Consider the following 10738-nt stretch of genomic DNA (forward strand, 5'->3'; position numbering starts at 1 on the left):
ACACACACACACACACACACACACACACACACACACACACACACACACACATCACCTGAAAACCTATGTGAAAGGTGAAGGGAAGAACCTATTTCTTCTTCATCTACTCATTAATTCCTAACCAGGATTAAGGCTTTTTCCTTATGGCTTTCCCAAACATATTTAAAATGCAGAACAACAAAAAGGGACTTGTTTTTCCTTTGTTCGAGTTAAGAGACAAGACATTGTACAAATCCATCAAAGACGGGTTTCAGTTTGTTTTCTTTAGTGAAATGTGTGCATTATGTGGAAGAAAGGCCAGTAGGATAAATTATCTAGTGGGGGAAGATTCTCATGGGTGTGGTGGTCACTGTGCATACAGGTTAGAATTTTACCCCACAAACAAAAAGTAAGTAACACAGCAACTTTCCTTCAATTGCTACTCTCCGCCTGGCACTCTGCTAAGAATTTAGCATGTCTGAAAAGTAGGGTGTTTGTCTCAGTCCTTTCAATAGCATTGCCTTACAGATGATGAAGTGAGAAGCACGGAAGCTGGGGTTTGTCTACTAGCTAAAGTCAAGGTTGGAATCAAGCTTTCCTTGACTCCAAATCTGCGCTTCTTCCCAGGCCTTCCAGCCTCCCTTCATTCCATCTTGCTGCATGTATCTACTTGGTGATTGAAAATTTTATACTTGAAATACTTTCTCCTTTTTAATTTTGAGAAAAAAATTCTGTTTTCTTTACAGTAAAACCCTACTTCCAATATTTAGGCTGTATCCATCAAACAAATGGTAAGAGAAATGGTGGAAGGACTTCAACACAAATTGGCAAGGTTTTGGATAATCTGTGTAAGTGTAATTGCAGCTGACATCTGTGACACAGGGATGGGCTGTTGTCCTTTCCAAGCCCTTAGTGTGATGTCACACACACAGAGACATGCACTGTCTGCAATCAGATCAACTCTTTCACTAACCATCTCTGGATCTCATATAGGACACACTATGTTCATAAGCTCCGGTTTTTTCATTTTTAGATGAGGTGGTAATGATAGAGATGGTAATATAGGCCTCACCCCTTAGAGCATGTATAACATTGAGAACGCATGAGGGTTTTTTTTTTTTCAGTTGCATCCTGTTGAGTTTCTTTGGGAAATGTCATGGTTGACAGGGAGAGATCTTCTATGTAGGGCTAGAGCTTAGAGAAGAGGTTGGCTGATAGCAGGCATCAAAGAAAGTCTCAAATGTGGGTTAACATGTAGAATGTTTAACAGAATATAGTATGTAGTGCTGTCAGAAGGGAAGTTGGTCTTTGCAAGTCTTAATGCCTTTGTCTTAGATGTTATTGGCTTTCCCCCACCTTTACTTTCTTGCTCAGACTCCCTCTTGTTGGTGCCCAGGTCTCTTCTCCGTGATCATTCTTCCTCCTTGCCTTTGCCTATGGAAGTCACAATCATCTTTTCAATCCAGGGGAAACGCACAATGAAATGCTCCTTTCTTGGAGCACTTGTAATAGAACTGTCTCCATCTCTAATATGTCATTCTTTCTATGGTGATGTCATATTTTGGATCCAATTGTTCACAGTTAAGCCATGATGACTAGTCTTCTTTTTCTTTCATGAACTGGACCTGTGCCAAATAAGGATTCCAACTTCAGGTCAGTAGAGAGGCCAGATGGAGCTGATAGCCAGTACTCAAGACACATAGTTGCTGAATAGGAAGATAAATAGAAACCAGCCGTAGGGTCCTAAATGCTCACCAGTGTAAATCCTTTCATCTCAAACAAGTGGCTAAATAGAATCAAAGTGGTGATGTTTCTAGCTTAGAATCCTCATCAGTATCCTGGCCAGACTCATGTGGCTCTACTCATCACATGGGAATTTTAAACTTTCTCAGAGAACCAACCACAAATTATACTTTCCATTCCTCCCCTTTCGTATCTTCATCTTAATGGAAATTCTGAGCTTTGTTGTTTAATTGGGAAAAGAGCCAAAACGACATGCTCACTCTTGATCTACTGTGGGCCTCCCAAACTGCCTATTTTGAGGATGTGTGCTCTCTGCTCTCAATTTTTATATTCTATTCCACTGTGTCAAAGTTCCTACAGATTTCTTAAAGTTTCCATTTATGAATGTACACATTTTCCCCATGCTTCATGGTCCTTGGTGTGTTTCCAGTTTCTTTGGATTTGCCTTTAAGGTTACTATCTGTATGAAAAGGCTACTATTTGTATGAACCCTTTAGTGATTCTCCAAGATTCCAGTGTGTCCATATTACATTATACTGGAACTCTTATGCTCTTTTGATTACCTTTGGTTTCCTATGATACACTGAATATCTGGCCTATACTTTCCCTAGTGTATTCCTTTGGAAAAACTCTTTCTCCTAACCCAAGCATTCTCAACTGTTTTAGAAACAGGCTGACATAGTGTAAGACCCTGACTCCTTGGCCATAGTAACTAAGTGATCTTGTAGAAAGCACTTACTGAACTTGGATCAATCAGAGTGCCTTATGACAACTGATAATTGATCCATTGCAGATGACCTGATGCCAATAGCAGAATCGGAGGCTTATCTCTGGGAGTTTCACACTCAAGCTGCTAGGGATGTCATTCTTTCCCCCTTTGAATCCTCTATTAAGTATTTGGAGTCAGATGGCTGGAATGTTACAGTGCTCCCCTCCAGGAGTGCTTGTTGAGAAACAGTGACACACAATGAAAGGAAGATGACATTTAGAAAATCTTAATCATATCTGAGTCTTCAGTTTTCCAGTCTAGTGTCACCTCTACCAGTTAAATGCTTTGATCAGACAATGCTGTTGATGGCTGAATTGTGCTATCCAAAAATTCCTGTGCTTGAACAGGCACACGGAGAAAACAGTGACTAAGTTCAAAGGAGGAACTAGGGTGGGTCTTGATCTAATATGGTTGATATTCTAACCATAAGAAGATTTTTCTACATACAGAAGAGATATGAGATACAATCACTCAAAAGGAAAGGTCATTTGAAGACGCAGAGCAAAGGTCGCCATCTGCAAACAAAAATAATGGGACCTTAGGAAAAGAAAAAACAAAATGACAAACAGCTGACTTTGAATATCTAGTCTCTGGTCTTGGGTGGTAAATTTCTATTGTTCAAACCAGCTGATCTGTGATGCTTTGAATGCAGCCCCAGAATTAATATAGATTTCAACAATCCCCTCTATTTGCTCAAATTAGTTTAATATTGGTCTCTAAATATTATAATCAAAGGACACAATAACATGTTGTGGAATGTCCTAAGCAGGTTTAGTGGTTGAGTGTATTCCAGATGGCTTCATGTCCTGTTACAAGGCTCAAGGCTACAACAATAAGGTTACAACAGGTTTCCTCACAGACTCCTTTATGAGACAAGATCAAACTTGAATTAGGCAAGTTCAATATTCTGCCTCAGTATAATGAATTAGCGGTTGCTTGAAATATTGTTTGTAAACAATTTTCCCCTTAACAGAATCCAGAAGCTTAGGGCTGAGGAATGATGAGACCCAGTCTCTGAGCAACAAAAGTCTGGAGAACTTTAATTGAAAAAGAAAAGGATTGCTAGTCATTTCTTGATTGTATTTGCTAGATACAAACTTTCCTACCAGAGCGCAGTGCAGGTGGCCACTGGTGTTAGACCAGGTGACTTGCTTCAAATAGGACAGAACCACATTTTCCCCAACCTCCAAACAAGCTGCTCAACCACTACCAAGATCATGTTCTTTCTAGCTGTATTCCATGTGGCTTCGTCTGTTGTATCAATATCATTTATTTTTCAGCTGATAATACCGTCTAACTCCTGAATTGCACTCCTGTTTTAGAAACTACTGGTTATTCAAAAACTCAAAGTTCCTTGACCATTTTAACTTGGCTGCTTGATCTGAGATTCCAAATGTTCACTGTTTGCAAGCACAGGCCTTGGAAAGTGTTCTTCAGTCTTGGATGAGTTCTTGGTTTACTGATACTTGATTTTTACTTGTTGGTTGCTCTCTGTGGTCTTCCTCCACCAATATTCATTAACTATATTCCACTGCAAGGATTTCCCTCATCCTACAGTTTAGTTGCTTAATGCATTCTGTTTTCTTGTAGATAATAACCACATTGTTTACTTAAGAACAAACTAAAGGTGTATGTTCTGGAAATTTGGAGAAATGAAGTTCAAAACTAAAAAGAAAGATAGAGAAACATGAAAAGACATAAAATATTATTTTTGTTTGCAGATTTTTTTTTCTCTTTGGTCTTTGGCAAATACACCCTTTCCCAAGAGTGTGGGTGTTTTCCCTGAACCTTGAGGATTTTCTTCCACCCTTTTATCTCCTTCCCATAGTCACCATATTCTTCCATTTTGGGTTCCAGGGTTGGTAATTGCATTCTGCAGTGAACTTGCTTCTAACAAAGGCCATAACTGCATTCCTATACTTTCTTCTCCACAGAGCAAAGATTAGGAGAAATCTTTATTTAAACAGCATTTTATTTAAATAAATTTATTTAAATAACATAACTGTGCTTTCCACAATAAAAGCAGACAACCAGAATTGAAATTATTTACTGCATCAATTTTTCAGAATTCTTTATGTAGACAAACACTTGAGCACAGCTAAAGAATTCTCCAGAAAATATCAAATGAATGCTCTGACTGAGTATAAATGCTTTTGTCCTGAAATGGGAAAATTGAGGCAAATTTATTTGTCTGCGGATCACAATTGACTCAGCTCAACTCAACAGGAACTGAGATTTCAGTCTTGGATGCTCTGATCTTTGCCACCTTCTTAAACATTGTATCTTGTTTTAATATGAACCTTTTAAAGCACTACAAAAATAACAACAAAACATGATTCAGAATTCAGATGTCCTTGGAAAATAAAGACTTCTTTGAAGCAGTAAGATTCCTTAGAGAATTCTAAATGGTTGTGTATCAAGAGAATCTGGGATGGATGCCACTGGAAGTAACACTCACAGAGTCTTTTGACCTCCCATGCCCCTTTTGTGAAGAGCCTCTTTTAAGGTTAGTGATCTGGTGACACTGAGTTGACATTGCTAAATTGCTTCAAAGACTTAGAAGAAAAGAAAAGTTAAAATATATTAGAGTGCTTTTTAAATTCAGGCTATTATTTTTACTTGCTCTCAGAACTAATAAATGTCTCTGAAAACTATTTTTTTCTGGTTGGAATCTTTTGGCATATTCTTTTTAGCACCAACAATATTCAAGCTCTCAAATCACAACATTATATATTTTATAAGATAAAGAGAATCTTGTTACCAAAAATACCAAAAATAGGGACATAGATAGATGTTATGACATGGCAATGAACATTTTGCTTGCCCAAGCCCTGATGTGCTACACAAATAAAATGTTATGTATGTTTACAAATAATATTATTCACCCTCAAAGAGGCAGGGAGTGTTGACTCATGCTATAGAGATCAAACTTGAAGATATTTTGCAAAGGGAACTAAGCCAAACAGAAAAAGAGAGATATAAAATCTGCCATGTGATTCCATCTTTATAATTGCTTAGAGCATTCACATTCTTAGAGACAGAAAGTGGAACAGTGGCTACCAGAGCCTGAGAGATGTAGAGGCTGGGTAGTATTATCTTATGATTACAGTTGCAATTTAATAGTACCAAAAAGTTCTAGGGGTGGATGGTGGCAGAGGTGGCATAACATAGTGAATATACTGGACGCCATAGAACTCTGCACTTAAAATGACCAAAGGGATAGATTTTCTATTATGAATCTTTCACTATAGCAAATGAAATAACTGGAGATGACAGCCTTACAGAAATCCCTTAGAGAAAACAGGCAACCCTATCTCCTAATCTCTAATACCTACAGATATGTCTTGCGAAAGAAGAATATCATTGACTGAACATTTTATATTTCAAATTCACTAAATATTTGCCCAAATTAAATCTAAGAATCTGCTCTACAATGGAAAAAGATTAACTTGTCTTTATTAAGACTTATGTGTGAATATATATATATGTATATATTCACACACACATTTGTGTACACACACACACACACATATATTCTGATATATATTGTCGCATGCTCTTCACAGTTGATATTTCTACTTGAAGTGAAAGGAAGAATCTGTGGATTTTATTTCTTCCCTGACTCTCTCTCCCCAAAATCAAAATTAATTATAATAGAAGAAGAGAAAGGAAAAGAAAAGTATAAGAGTCACAGAGAAATCAAGAAAATAAGTTGGTACTAGGAAGGCCACTGGACTTTTCTTTAAAAATATTAATATTCCTTACACAATCTTCCTACAGCATTTTCAGTTAATAAGCTGAGACAAAGACATATCTGTCTGGACTAGTAAGAGCTACAAAATGACTAGTAACTTATTAATCTTCAAAACATTGGAATATCTCTCTATTATAGTAAAACAATAACAATAATGACTCAGAACTTCTCATAAACTGAGATTTCCTCTGAAAGATTAGCATCCTCTCTGTGATCAAACTCCAATACATTTTACCCCTTCCAGAGGCAGCATTCACAACAAAGTTACTTCATGTGCCGCCTTCTTCTGATATATTAAAACACAGTTTAGCTTTGAGAAGTCACCAGATGCCCATTTTTCTGATAAGGGGTTTCAAAGTGGGAGAATGAGGGAAATATTTAGGTAAAGCAGACAATCATATAGTTTGGCAAGAAGGCCAGGATCTTAGTGATAAAGTTAGAAGACTGTTTTTTCCAGAGTGTTATGCTGGGCACTGAAACAAGCACCACAGAAAGCAGCTGAACATGGATTCTTAGCCTTACCCCATGAATAATGAGTTAATTGCAGCTTAAAATATTGGCACTGTGGTTTTCTTTTTTATGAGACCTTCAGAAACGTCTCATACTCAGGATTCTATAAAAAGAACCTTAACTTCTCTTAGGAAATCACTGCAATTCTATCTTATACCAAACACCTTCTCAGGCCATCTAGCCCTCATCAATTTCTCTCTTCTCTGAGTAGTAACAACTATTGCCTATAGTGTTCCAAGGGTGTGATCTGTTATGTATCTTTTGCTGTTACTGTTCTTTGTTTGCCTAAGAAACATGGTCACATAAACAGTAAAATCCTCCAGGATAGAGAAGAACATTGAGCTTTTCTTATTATCTTCAATTTGTAGCCTAGTGCCTGATCTGCAGTTCATAAGTGTTCAATAAATGTTTGCTGTTAATGAAGAGCTATTGTAGATTCATCTGAAATACAGTCTGGATAAAGACAATACAGGAAAATCACAAATGATCATCTAACAAACATGGAAACCAAGAAATCAATGTGAGCATTACCTGAGCACCAAGTAAAAGACAAAATAACACCCTCCACCCTACTCCAGCATCCAGCATCATGACGGACTATACTACATGAAATTGTCAATACAGACCAACTTAGTATCAGTGATTTCTGAGTTGGAGAAGGGAATATCAGAGACTGCAATATTACAAAAGAGGCAGAGGAACAGAAAGACTATTCTTAGAGAAACAAACACATACCATTGCTAAAGAATCTGTAAATCCATCACCTCAAGCATAATGAAATCATGGAACTTTTCTTTCTTACTTCACAGTTTCCCAACCCAGAGACTGACATTCTGCTACATCCCTCAAGATATGCAGGAGCCCAGTACTTATCCCATGAGTAACGGAATCGGAAGGCAAACTTTGGGCATTCAGTCTTTGCCAAAACAAACCTGGCTCTTTTAGATGAATTATTTTCATGCCATATGTGTTAGAGTGAGTATGTTCATATGCATCATAATTTATGTCCACAAGGGAGAAAGGTAGAACATGATGTCTGGCCTATATTTTTCTTTTCTTCCACAATATTTGGCTTATATAAGTAGTTGAAATATTATGATGAATATATTCAACTGATAAATCTCATTCTTAATTCTCATTATCTGCTGTCTACTTAGTCCTTTTCTTTTTTTCCTGGATTATGGGAGCTTTAAGGTAGAAATCTCTGGAATTTTTTTATCACAAATACTGGGAACAGAGCTACCATAAGTATAGGAATGGTTTGTGTGGTACCGTGGGGTAATCTATCATACCAATGCAAGTATCTCTGAACCTGGGTGGGTGTTTGGGACAGGATAATAGGAGAATGAAAACCACTGGTTTTCTACCCCACTTATATGTGACATCCTGTTAAGTGAGAAGCCTAAATAGGATAATTAACTTGTCTGATCATTTTATTGGAATATTGATAATGGTTTGAGTGAATTTCCATAGCATTTATTAGCTCTTCAGCCCAATTAACTAATCAGGAGGACATTAATTGGTATGTTTACTTCTTATCTTTTCCACTATAGTGTTTCTCAGTTACCTCCCAAATTTTTAATAGGATAGCACATGTGTATAATAATCATCTGTACAAATACAGCTGTGATGGTCTGGGTTTTTCCCACTTTTATTGACTATTCTTGTGCATAAAATCCCATCCACTAAAGGAAATGACCATGAGCTAATCAAAAAAAACATAGGAACAATTTCTACAACAAATTTGGTTTCCTCCATGACCAAAAGAACACCAATGCCAGCCAATCTCTTAGAAATGAATGGTCTATAGAATTGTGTAAACATCAAAAGTCTCCTTGAAAGTAGGGCATTTTTATTCTTTCAGAGAAAAAAATGTAAAATGCTCCTATGTTTAGATTTAGCAAGCTATTTTTGCTGTTATTAATGTTTTTATATTTGAGTCAAAATTTCTCTATGCAGCTCTGGCTGTTCTGGAACTCACTCGGGATAGCCTAGAACTCAGAAGATCCACTACCTCTGATTTCCAAGTGATGGGATTAGAGGCATGTGCCACCACCGCCCAGCTCATAAGCCGTTCTTGTAAGACATACAATTATCCTTCTAGGAGCTGAAGACATAGAATTATAAATGAAGCTTGTACTCACAGTCATTCAGGTCCGGTTAATGAAGTAGACCGAGGGGCTTCAAGCCTTGTCCTTGTTTGTCAACAGGTGTAGGAAGATGTCAACGCGATGCACTCATATCCGGAAACACTCAGTAAGGAAACAGAAAAGATCTAAAGAGAAGTACACATTGCCTTATTTAGTATGGACACTCGTTTGGGTGATGGAAGGACACTCACCTCCCCTACCTCAAAAATGGTGAGTGGAAGCAATGACTGGAGCCACTATTCTGCATCATGGGGTAGAAAATGGAATTCCCCACTAGGTGGTGCTAGGACACATTCACGACTTCTGGGGTATTGTTATTTGTTTAAATACCTTATCTTTTTACTGAATTATACACGCAATTCATGATTGGGTGGCAGCTTTTATGTCTCTGTAAATATGGTTCTATATAGTGTTCAACATGGATTGAAATGAAGCTTGATATTGCAATGGGAGATATACCTGGGATTCCATAAATGTATGTTCTTATGAATGTGGTTTCATATGTGAATATGAGTACATACAAAAGCATGCACATATATGCGTGCATACATGTTGTATCATGTAAGCCAATATCAGTGCAGGTGTAGACTGAAGCACATTGCTGTTACAAAATGAAAGGACTGTGGAGAGAGAGGACCAGATAATACAGAGTGTGTACTGTACACTTCATTCACTTCCTCAATCCACCCTCACAGTGACTGTGAAAAGCATCTACCATTACTCCATGTTCACTGAAGAAAAAATTTGATGTGCTTCATATAGGCTAAAGAAGTGTCCCAAGGTCATATAGCTATGAGGTTGCAAGGCCTGGATTGAAGTACAGTTCTGTTGTACTTCAAAAGCAGACCACAGTTATACATCACTTAGGCTTACTATAGTTTCTTATAGGGTACAAATAACTCCTGAGAATATGGTCCATAGCACATTTACACAAACAATATGGCATGTGGATTACATAAAAATAACATATATGCAAAAGTCTAATCTATGTTGAGCTGAACAATATACATAAGGATTAGATTAATAAAGTAGTCTACCTTCCTTCTTTCTACTCCAACATAGTTATTAAGTAATTCCACTACAGAAAAACACACAATCATGGATTGCATATATAATTCAATAAAAATAAGCCATTTAAACAAATAACAAGCTTATTTTAAACTTGATATATCAAATCCGAATGTATAAGCAATTGAAGCCATTTACGGTTATCCTCCTACAATGGCATTAAGGTAACACGAATTCCACTTATGTTGCCTCTTTATATTTCAGAAAAAAAGCATTTCCATTGAGATGATTGATACCCACTCAAGTATGGTCTGTTTTCATTGAAGACATTGTAATCTTTGAGCAGCAGCCTTTTAATTTTTTTCTTGTCCTGAAAGTACTATTTTGTAAATTGCATTTTTGTTGGACAGGTTAAATAATGATGTATATAGTGGGCATTTAGGACAATGTCTGGCAAATGGAGAGTGATGAATAAAAGCCAGCAATGGTATTTATGATTGCACTAGGAGGGGAAAAGCAGAAGAGCAAGAGGGAGCTGGGGGAGGAGTAAAGTGTGGAGGAGGTGAGGCAGAGGGGAGAGAGGAAGCAGGTAGACTTGTGGGCAGAGCTAGAAGATCAAGGTGTCAATTTGTAGTTCCATTCTTAGTGATAGAATTTTTCTCTGAGGCTTCAGGAGAAGCATCTGAAACCATATAAAACTTTAAATACCTGCCCTGAACTGGGAAACACACCCTATTCTTTATCTCAGACTTTGGTGTACAGTTCTATTTCCTCTTTCCTTCCCTCCCTCCCTCCCTCCCTCCCTCCCTCCCTCCCTCCCTCCCT

At 37.4% G+C, this 10738-nt stretch overlaps 1 protein-coding gene across 1 annotated transcript in view; it reads right to left on the reverse strand.

Annotated features, from left to right (window-relative positions):
- Nucleotides 1-10738, reverse strand: part of Slc14a2 (solute carrier family 14 member 2) — a 420436-nt gene that overhangs the window by 402082 nt on the left and 7616 nt on the right. The window contains exon 2 of the mRNA XM_028783201.1: nucleotides 8900-9030. The gene's annotated coding sequence lies outside the window, so the exon portion shown is untranslated. The remainder of the gene's footprint in view (nucleotides 1-8899; nucleotides 9031-10738) is intronic.

The sequence above is a fragment of the Grammomys surdaster genome, unplaced genomic scaffold (assembly GCF_004785775.1).
Source record: "Grammomys surdaster isolate TR1022 unplaced genomic scaffold, NIH_TR_1.0 1036, whole genome shotgun sequence".
NCBI lineage: Eukaryota > Metazoa > Chordata > Mammalia > Rodentia > Muridae > Grammomys > Grammomys surdaster.